Consider the following 8,825-nt stretch of genomic DNA (forward strand, 5'->3'; position numbering starts at 1 on the left):
GAAAGAATCCGTGACATCGAAGATAGAAACGTGGAAATTACACAGATGGAAGAAGAAAGAGACTTGAGACTTAAAAGAAATGAAAGAACTCTACAAGAACTTTCTGACTCCATCAGAAAGAGCAATATAAGAATAATGGGCATACCAGAAGGAGAAGAAAGAGAGAAGGGAACAGAGAATATACTCAAAAAAATTGTTAATGAGAACTTCCCAAATTTGTGGACAGAACTGGATCCTCGAATCCAAGAAGCAAATAGAACACCTAACTATCTCAATCCCAACAGGCCTTATCCAAGACACATTGTATTGAAGCTGTCTAAAGTTAACACCAAAAAGAATCCTCAAGGCAGCCAGGGAAAAGAAGATGGTAACCTACAAAGGAAAGCCCATTAGATTATCATCAGATTTTTCAGCAGAAACTCTACAAGCCAGGAGGGAGTGGAACCAAATATTCAAACTATTGAAAGACAGAAATCATGAGCCAAGAATAATATATCCAGCAAAGATCTCTTTTAGATATGAAGGAGGAATAAAGACCTTTCCAGACATACAGAAGCTGAGGGAATTTTCTCATACACGACCTGCACTACAAGAAATACTAAAGGAGGCTATTAGACCATCAACAGGGACAATTTGTGGCAACCAAAACATAAAAAGGGGGCGAGTAAAGGCCTGAATCGGAATATGGGAATGGAGAAAGTAAGCGTGCTGAAGAAAATGGAATACTCTAAATATCAAACTTTCTTTTACATAAACTTAAGGGTAACCACTCAAAAAAATATCCAGAACTGAAATATCCAGAACTGAATAAAAGAAGAAACAGAGGGAAACATCATAGAATACCACCACACAGAAACAATAGACAACAACGAAAAGGCAAAGAAACAATGGAGTCACAGCCTTACCAGAAAACTAAAGATAGAATGACAGGAAATCCTCATGTATCAATAATCACCCTAAATGTAAATGGACTGAACTCACCAATAAAAAGGCACAGAGTAGCAGATTGGATCAAAAAACTAAACCCAACCATATGCTGTCTCCAAGAGACACATCTCAGCTACAAGGACAAGCATAGACTCAAAGTGAAAGGGTGGAAATTGGCACTCCAAGCAAATGGTACCCAGAGAAAATCAGGTGTAGCCATAATATCAGATGAAACAGACTTCAGGGTGAAAAAGACAATCAGAGTCAAAGATGGACATTTCATAATGGTAAAAGGGACTATACAACAAGAAGACATAACAGTCATCAATATTTATGCCCCCAATCAGGGAGCATCAAAATATACCAAGTAACTACTAACAGAACTAAAGGGAGATATTGACCAAAACACAATTATACTAGGAGACTTAAATACATCATTGACAGCTATTGATAGATCATCCAAACAGACGATAAATAACGAAATAGCAGCCCTAAATGACACATTAGATGAAATGGACATCATTGACATATATAGAGCACTTCATCCTAAAACATCAGACTATACATTCTTTTTGAGTGTACATGGAAAATTCTCAAGGATAGACCATATATTGGGACATAAAAGCAGCCTCAGCAAATTTAAGAAGATTGAAATCATACCAAGCATATTCTCTGATCACAAGGCTTTGAAATTGGATATCAACTGCAAAAAGAAAGCAAAAAGAAACACAAATACATGGAGATTAAACCACATACTTTTAAAGAACGAATGGGTCAAAGAAGAAATTAGAGGAGAGATCAAAAGATATATAGAAACAAATGACAATAAAAATACATCCTACCAAAATTTTTGGGATGTGGTGAAAGCAGTTTTAAGAGGGAAATTTATATCATTACAGGCCTATCTCAAGAAACAAGAAAAATCCCAAATAAATAACCTCATGTTACACCTCAAAGAACTAGAAAAAGAAGAACAAGTGAAACCCAAAGTCAGCAGAAGAAAGGAAATAACAAAAATCAAAGCAGAGCTCAATGAAATAGAGAACAAAAGGACAATAGAAAAAATTAATGTGTCAAAGAGCTGGTTCTTTGAAAAAATTAATAAAAATCAACAAACCCTTGGCTAGACTCACTAAGATAAAAAGAGAGAAGACACTAATAAACAAAATCAGAAATGAAAAAGGGGAAGTTATCATGGACACCACAGAAATACAAAGGATCATCCAAGAATACTATGAAGGACTCTATGCCACCAAATTCAATAACCTAGAAGAAATGGACAAGTTCTTAGAAACATATAGCCTTCCAAGGCTGAACCATGAAGAACTGGAAAATCTAAACAGACCGATCACCAGTAACGAAATTGAATCAGTCATCCAAAACCTTCCCAAAAGCAAAAGTTCCTGGACCAGATGGCTTCAGTAGTGAATTCTACCAAACCTTCAAAGAGGATCTAATACCAATCCTGCTGAATCTCTTCCAAAAAATTGAAGTAGAGACAGTACTCCCTAACTCATTTTATGAGGCCAACATTACCCTGATACCAAAACCTGGTAAGGAGAACACAAAAAAAGAAAACTACAGACCTATATCTCTGATGAATACTGATGCAAAAATCCTAAACAAAATTTTAGCAAATCGAATACAACAATGCATTAAAAAGATTATTCATCATGACCAAGTGGGGTTCATCCCTGGGGCACAAGGATGGTTCAACATCCGCAAATCCATCAATGTAATACATCACATAAACAAAATAAAGGACATAAATCATATGATTATATCAATTGATGCAGAAAAAGCATTTGAAAAGATACAACATCCATTTATGATTAAAACACTTAATAAATAGATATAGAAGGAAAATACCTTAACATAATAAAGGCCATCTATGACAAGCCCTCAGCTAATCTCATAATTAATGGTGAAAAACTGAAGCCCTTTGCTCTACGTTCAGGAACACGACAGGGCTGTCCCCTATCACCTCTGCTTTTTAACGTAGTGTTGGAAGTCCTTGCCAGAGCCATCAGGCAAGAGAAAGAAATAAAAGGCATCCAAATTGGGAATGAAGAAGTTAAAATATCACTCTTTGCAGATGACATGATGCTATATATAGAAAACCCTAAAGACTCCACCAAAACGCTGTTAGAAACAATCAATGAATACAGTAAAGTTGCTGGCTACAAAATCAACGTACAAAAGTCCATTGCATTCCTATATACTAACAATGAAATCTCAGAAAAAGAAATACAAAAAACAATTCCCTTTGCAATTGCAGCAAAAAGAATAAAATACCTTGGAATAAACTTAACCAAGGATGTGAAGGACCTATGTGCTGAAAACTATAAAACATTTTTGAAAGAAATTGAAGAAGACACAAAGAAATGGAAAGACATTCCGTGCTCCATGGATTGGAAGAATCAACGTAGTTAAAATGACCATATTACCCAAAGCAATATACAGATTCAATGCAATCCCCATCAAAATGCCAATGGCATTTTTTAAAGAAATAGAACAAAAAATCGTCAGATTTGTTTGGAACTGCCAAAGACCCCGAATAGCCAAAGCAATCTTAAGAAAAAAGAACAGTGCTGGAGGTATCACACTGCCTGACTTTAGCTTGTACTACAGGGCTACAATAATCAAAACAGCATGGTATTGGCAGAAAAACAGACACATAGACCAATGGAATAGAATTGAGAACCCAGAAATAAAACCACATAAATATGGACAGATAATTTTTGACAAAGAAGCTAAACACATACAATGGAGGAAAGACAGCCTCTTCAATAAATGGTGCTGGAAGATTTGGACAGCCACGTGCAAAAGAATGAAACTGGACTGCTATCTGTCACCATGTACCAAAATTAATTCAAAATGGATCAAAGACTTAAGCATAAGACCAGACACAATAAACTGCATAGAAGAAAACATAGGTACTAAACTTATGGACCTTGGGTTCAAAGAGCATTTTATGAATTTGACTCCAAAGGCAATGGAAGTAAAAGCTAAAATAAACAAATGGGACTATATGAAACTTAATAGTTTCTGCACAGCAAAAGAAACCATCGACAAAATAAAGAGGCAACCGACTGAATGGGAGAAGATTTTTGCAAACAGTTCCTCCGATAAGGGTCTAATATCCAAAATATATCCAAAATATACAGGAACTCATGAAACTCAGCAACAACAAACAACCCAATTGAAAAATGGGCAGAGGACCTGAAGAGACATTTCTCCAAAGAGGACATACAAATGGCAAATAGACATATGAAAAAATGCTCAACATCACTAATCATCAGGGAAATGCAAATAAAAACCACAAAGAGATATCACCTCACCCCAGTCAGAATGGCTATCATCAACAAGACAAATAGCAACATGTGTTGGAGAGTCTATGGAGAAAAAGGAACCCTCATACACTGTTGGTGGGAATGAAGACTGGTGCAGCCGGTATGGAAGGCAGTGTGGAGGTTCCTCAAAAAATTACAAATAGAATTACCATATGACCCAGCAATCCCTCTCCTGGGTATCTACCCAAAGAATTTGAAATCATTTATACATAAAGACATATGTGCTCCAATGTTCATTGCAGCTTTGTTTACGGTGGCCAAGACATGGAAACAACCAAAATGTCCTTTGATAGATGAATGGATAAAGAAGTTGTGGTATATATACACAATGGAATACTATTTGGCGTTAAGGAAAGATGATATAGGAACATTTGTGACAACATGGATGGATCTTGAGAGTATAATGCTAAGTGAAATGAGTCAGACAAAAAAAGCAGAGAACCCTATGATTTCACTGATATGTGGTATATAAACCAAAAGCAAGACAAACAAATGAAGAAACAAAAACTCATAGACACAGACAATAGTTTAGTGGTTACCAGAGGGTAAGGGGGGTGGGGGGTGGGAGATGAGGGTAAGGGGGATCAAATATATGGTGATGGAAGGAGAACTGACTCTGGGTGGTGAACACACAATGGGATTTATAGACGATGTAATACAGAATTGTACACCTGAAATCTATGTAAATTTACTAAGAATTGTCACCCCAATAAATTAAAAAAAAATGAAATAAACTTTCAAAGATTCTTCTAAAAAATAAATAAATAAATAAATAAATAAATAAATAAATAAAAATAAAAGCACTAAAAAAATTCATAATAGGTCTGCATACATTAAAGAAATTGAATCATAAAAGAAGTAATTCAAGAAAATGAATTTGTAAAAGGAATTGAAATAATTTGAAATCTTTCCTCAAAGAATATACCAGACTTATTATTTTACTATTGCATAATAGGAAACATTCAGGGATCAAAAAATTCCAAGCTTTATAATATTTTCAGGTTATAGAAAATAGGGACTAATTCCAAACCCATGTTATGGTGGTAGCTTAACCTTAATACCCAAACCTGACAATAGGAGAAAGGAAGCGTATGGGTTAATGTCACTAATGAACATAAATGCAAAAATCCTAAACAAAATATTAGCAAACTGTACTAGTAATGCATAAAAAATATATTATGATTAAGTTATATGTATTCTAAGAATGTAAGGTTAACTCAGTATTAAAAAGACAAGTAATATAACAGTTCAAAAGAAGAAAACATCTTCTTAGAATATGCAGTAAAAGAATTTAAGAAAATTCAGTTACCATTCAGAATTATAAAACAAACTCCTAACCAACTACAAATAGAAGAAAACATCTTTAATCTGATTAAGATATTTGAATACACACACACACACAGAGGAAATATTATAACCAGTCATGAAACATTAAAAGCAAAGCTTTTTAAATCATGAAAAGATAAGAATTATCATTAGCAACTCTTGAAGGTCCTAGCCCACACATTAGATTTTTTTTTAAATCATGAGGGTTGGAAGAAGGAAAACAAAGCTGTCATTCAGAGATGACATCATTGTTTACCTAGAAGACCCAAACATATACATTGTTAGAATTAGAATAAGATTTGCAAGACTCCCAAACACTAAATCAATACACCAATACAACTTCATTTCTCTTCATCACCTACCAGAATATTTAAACAAAAGAAAATAGTACCAGTGGCAGCCGGATGGTTCAGTTGGTTAGAGTGTAAACTCTGAACAAGGTTGCCGGTTCAATTCCCAAAGGGGATGGTGGGCTGCCCCCCCTGCAACTAAAGATTGAAAATGGCAACTGGACTTGGAGATGAGCTGTGTCCTCCACAACTAGATTAAAGGACAACGACTTGGAGCTGATGGGCCCTGGAGAAACACACTGTCCCCCAATATTCCCCAATAAAATTAAAAAAAACAAAAAACGTTCTCAACAAACTGAGACACGTAATTATGTAATAAAAAGTAAAGCACAATTTTAAAAAAGTACCATTAGCACTAGCAAAAAAAAAAAAAATATGAGATGTAGGAATAAGTCCAACAAAAGATGTGCCAGCCTCATATGCAGAAAATCATAAAACTTAAAAAAGCACATTAAATAAAACATTTTAAAAATGAAAGATATTTATAGATAATGAGACATAATCTTATTTAATATTTAAAGACATAATCTCCCCTCCCAAATGATTTATGTAGTCAATGCAGACCCAATCAAAATCCCAAAAATTTGTTATAGAATTTAACAAGATGATACTAAAATTTGTGAGACCAAACAGCCAAGAATAAAGCCAGAAGTAGCAATAAACATAATAAACTGTTACTGGCTGAACAAATGAATGAATAAATGAAAGAGCAAAGAAAAGAAAAGATTCATTTTGAATAACCTGATTAAATATAATAAAAATGTGTCCATGTTAAAAAAAAAGAAAGGAAGAATATAGCTAATACATTACTGAAAAATAAAAGAAAGGGGTATGCCCTACCAAAGTTTAAGACTTATTGTAAAGCTAGAGTAATTAAAACAGTGAGATACTGGTGTAACAACAAACAGAATCAAGGGTCCAGCTGCAGATCAGCATACATGGGCAACTAATAAGCCCATTCAGTCAATGATGTTGAAATAGTTATTCATATGGGGAAAAAGAATGTGGTTCCCTACTTTACCTCATTCAAGATAGATTAAAGAACTTAAATGTAAAAGGTAAAACTTTAGAACTTTTAGTAGAAAATACAGTAACTTAAAGTAGGAACAGATTTCTCAAATAAGACATAAAATGCACTAACCATAAAAGAAAATATTGAAAAATTCAACTGTAGTACATGTTAAAATTTTTGATAATCAAAAGATATCATAAAGAAGGTAAAAAAGCCAGAAACTTGAAAACGATTTTTAGAAACATTTACAATAAACTGTTTCTAGCATGTATTGTATAATAAACTGCTCCAAAACTTATTCGCTGGAAACAATTATATTATTGTCCATGATTCTGTGGGTCAGGAATTTGGGCTGAGCTCAGATGGGCAGTTCTTCTGCTTCCAGAGGCATCAGCCAAGGTCACACGTGCATGCAGCTGGGAGCTTGGCTAGGCTAGAACTTTCAAGACAGCTTCACACGTATGTATAACTTTATGAATTGAGGTGGTTGGAATAGCTAAGGATTGCCTGGGCTGCTCTCCCTGCACAGTCTCTCATCTTTAGGGCCTCTCTCTTTCCACATGGACCCTCTTTCCAGCAGCATAGCTGGAACTTTTCACATGGCAGCTGGCTTCCAAGAGGGCTAAACGGAAGCCGCAAGGTCTCTAGAAGGCCTAGGCTCCATCACTCCTGCCACATTCTCCTGATCACAGCAAGACATGGAGTCAGCTTAGATACAAGAGGAAGAAAAGTAGACCCCAGCTCTTGATGAAGGTAACATGTGCCTACAGGGATGGAAGGACCTCCTGGCATCCTTCTTGGCAGACATTCTATATACCAATAAAGTTTTAGTATCCAAAATATGTAAAGAACTCCTATGAATCATCAAGAAAAAAACAAAACAATATACAAAAACACAGACATTCATAAGAAGAGAAAACACAAATGGCTCACAGACATATAAAAAGATGCTTATTCTCATTATTAATCAGGAAAAAACATTAAACCTACCAATGGACAAAAATTTAAAAGTCAGACAAGACATAGTGTTGGTAGGAACTATTGTAAAGAGCTAGTCGGGACATCAAATGATACATCACTTTAGAAAACAATTTTGCATTACCTAATAAAGATGAATATGCATACAATTTTACTCTTAAAAATTCTTAAACATATGCCCTGAGGATCTGTACACTAGTATTCTTAGGAACATTTTTTTGGGGGGAAGGGGAACACTAAAAACAACCCAAGTGTCAATCAACAATAGAATGGATAAATTATGATAGATTCACATCACGGAATATTATGATGCAGTGAAAATAAATGAGCTACACCTAGACCTGCATCAGTGTGGATGAATCTCAAAAACATCACGTTGAAGTGAAAAGTTAAAGAATATTTCAGTGTAATTCTATTTATATGAAAAATTCACAAATAGTAAAAAAAAACCCTAAATATTATATTGTTTAGAGGTCCAAACTTACATATGGTAAATACATAAACACACACACACACAGAGAGAGACACACACACACACAGACACACACACACACAGATGTGTGTGTAGGAAATGCTTAACCCAAATTTCAGGGTAACTGGAAAGGAGAAGGAGATACTGGTAGTGTTCTCTCTCTCTCTCTCTCCCTCTCTCTCTCTTTTTCTCTCTTTGTCTCTCTCCATCTCCCTCTTCCTCTCTCTTTAACTAATCATGGTTACATGGGTGTTTATTCTAATATTATTCTAATATTTTTATTTCATATAATATTGGTTACAGAAACATTTTGCATATATCATGTATTTTTTAAGTGGCAAACAGGCTTTCAACAAATTGCTGAGAACAAACATCCTGGTGATAGTAAACGGAAAAACAAGGAAACA

Source organism: Rhinolophus hipposideros (genome assembly GCF_964194185.1).
Source record: "Rhinolophus hipposideros genome assembly, chromosome: 17".
Lineage (NCBI taxonomy): Eukaryota > Metazoa > Chordata > Mammalia > Chiroptera > Rhinolophidae > Rhinolophus > Rhinolophus hipposideros.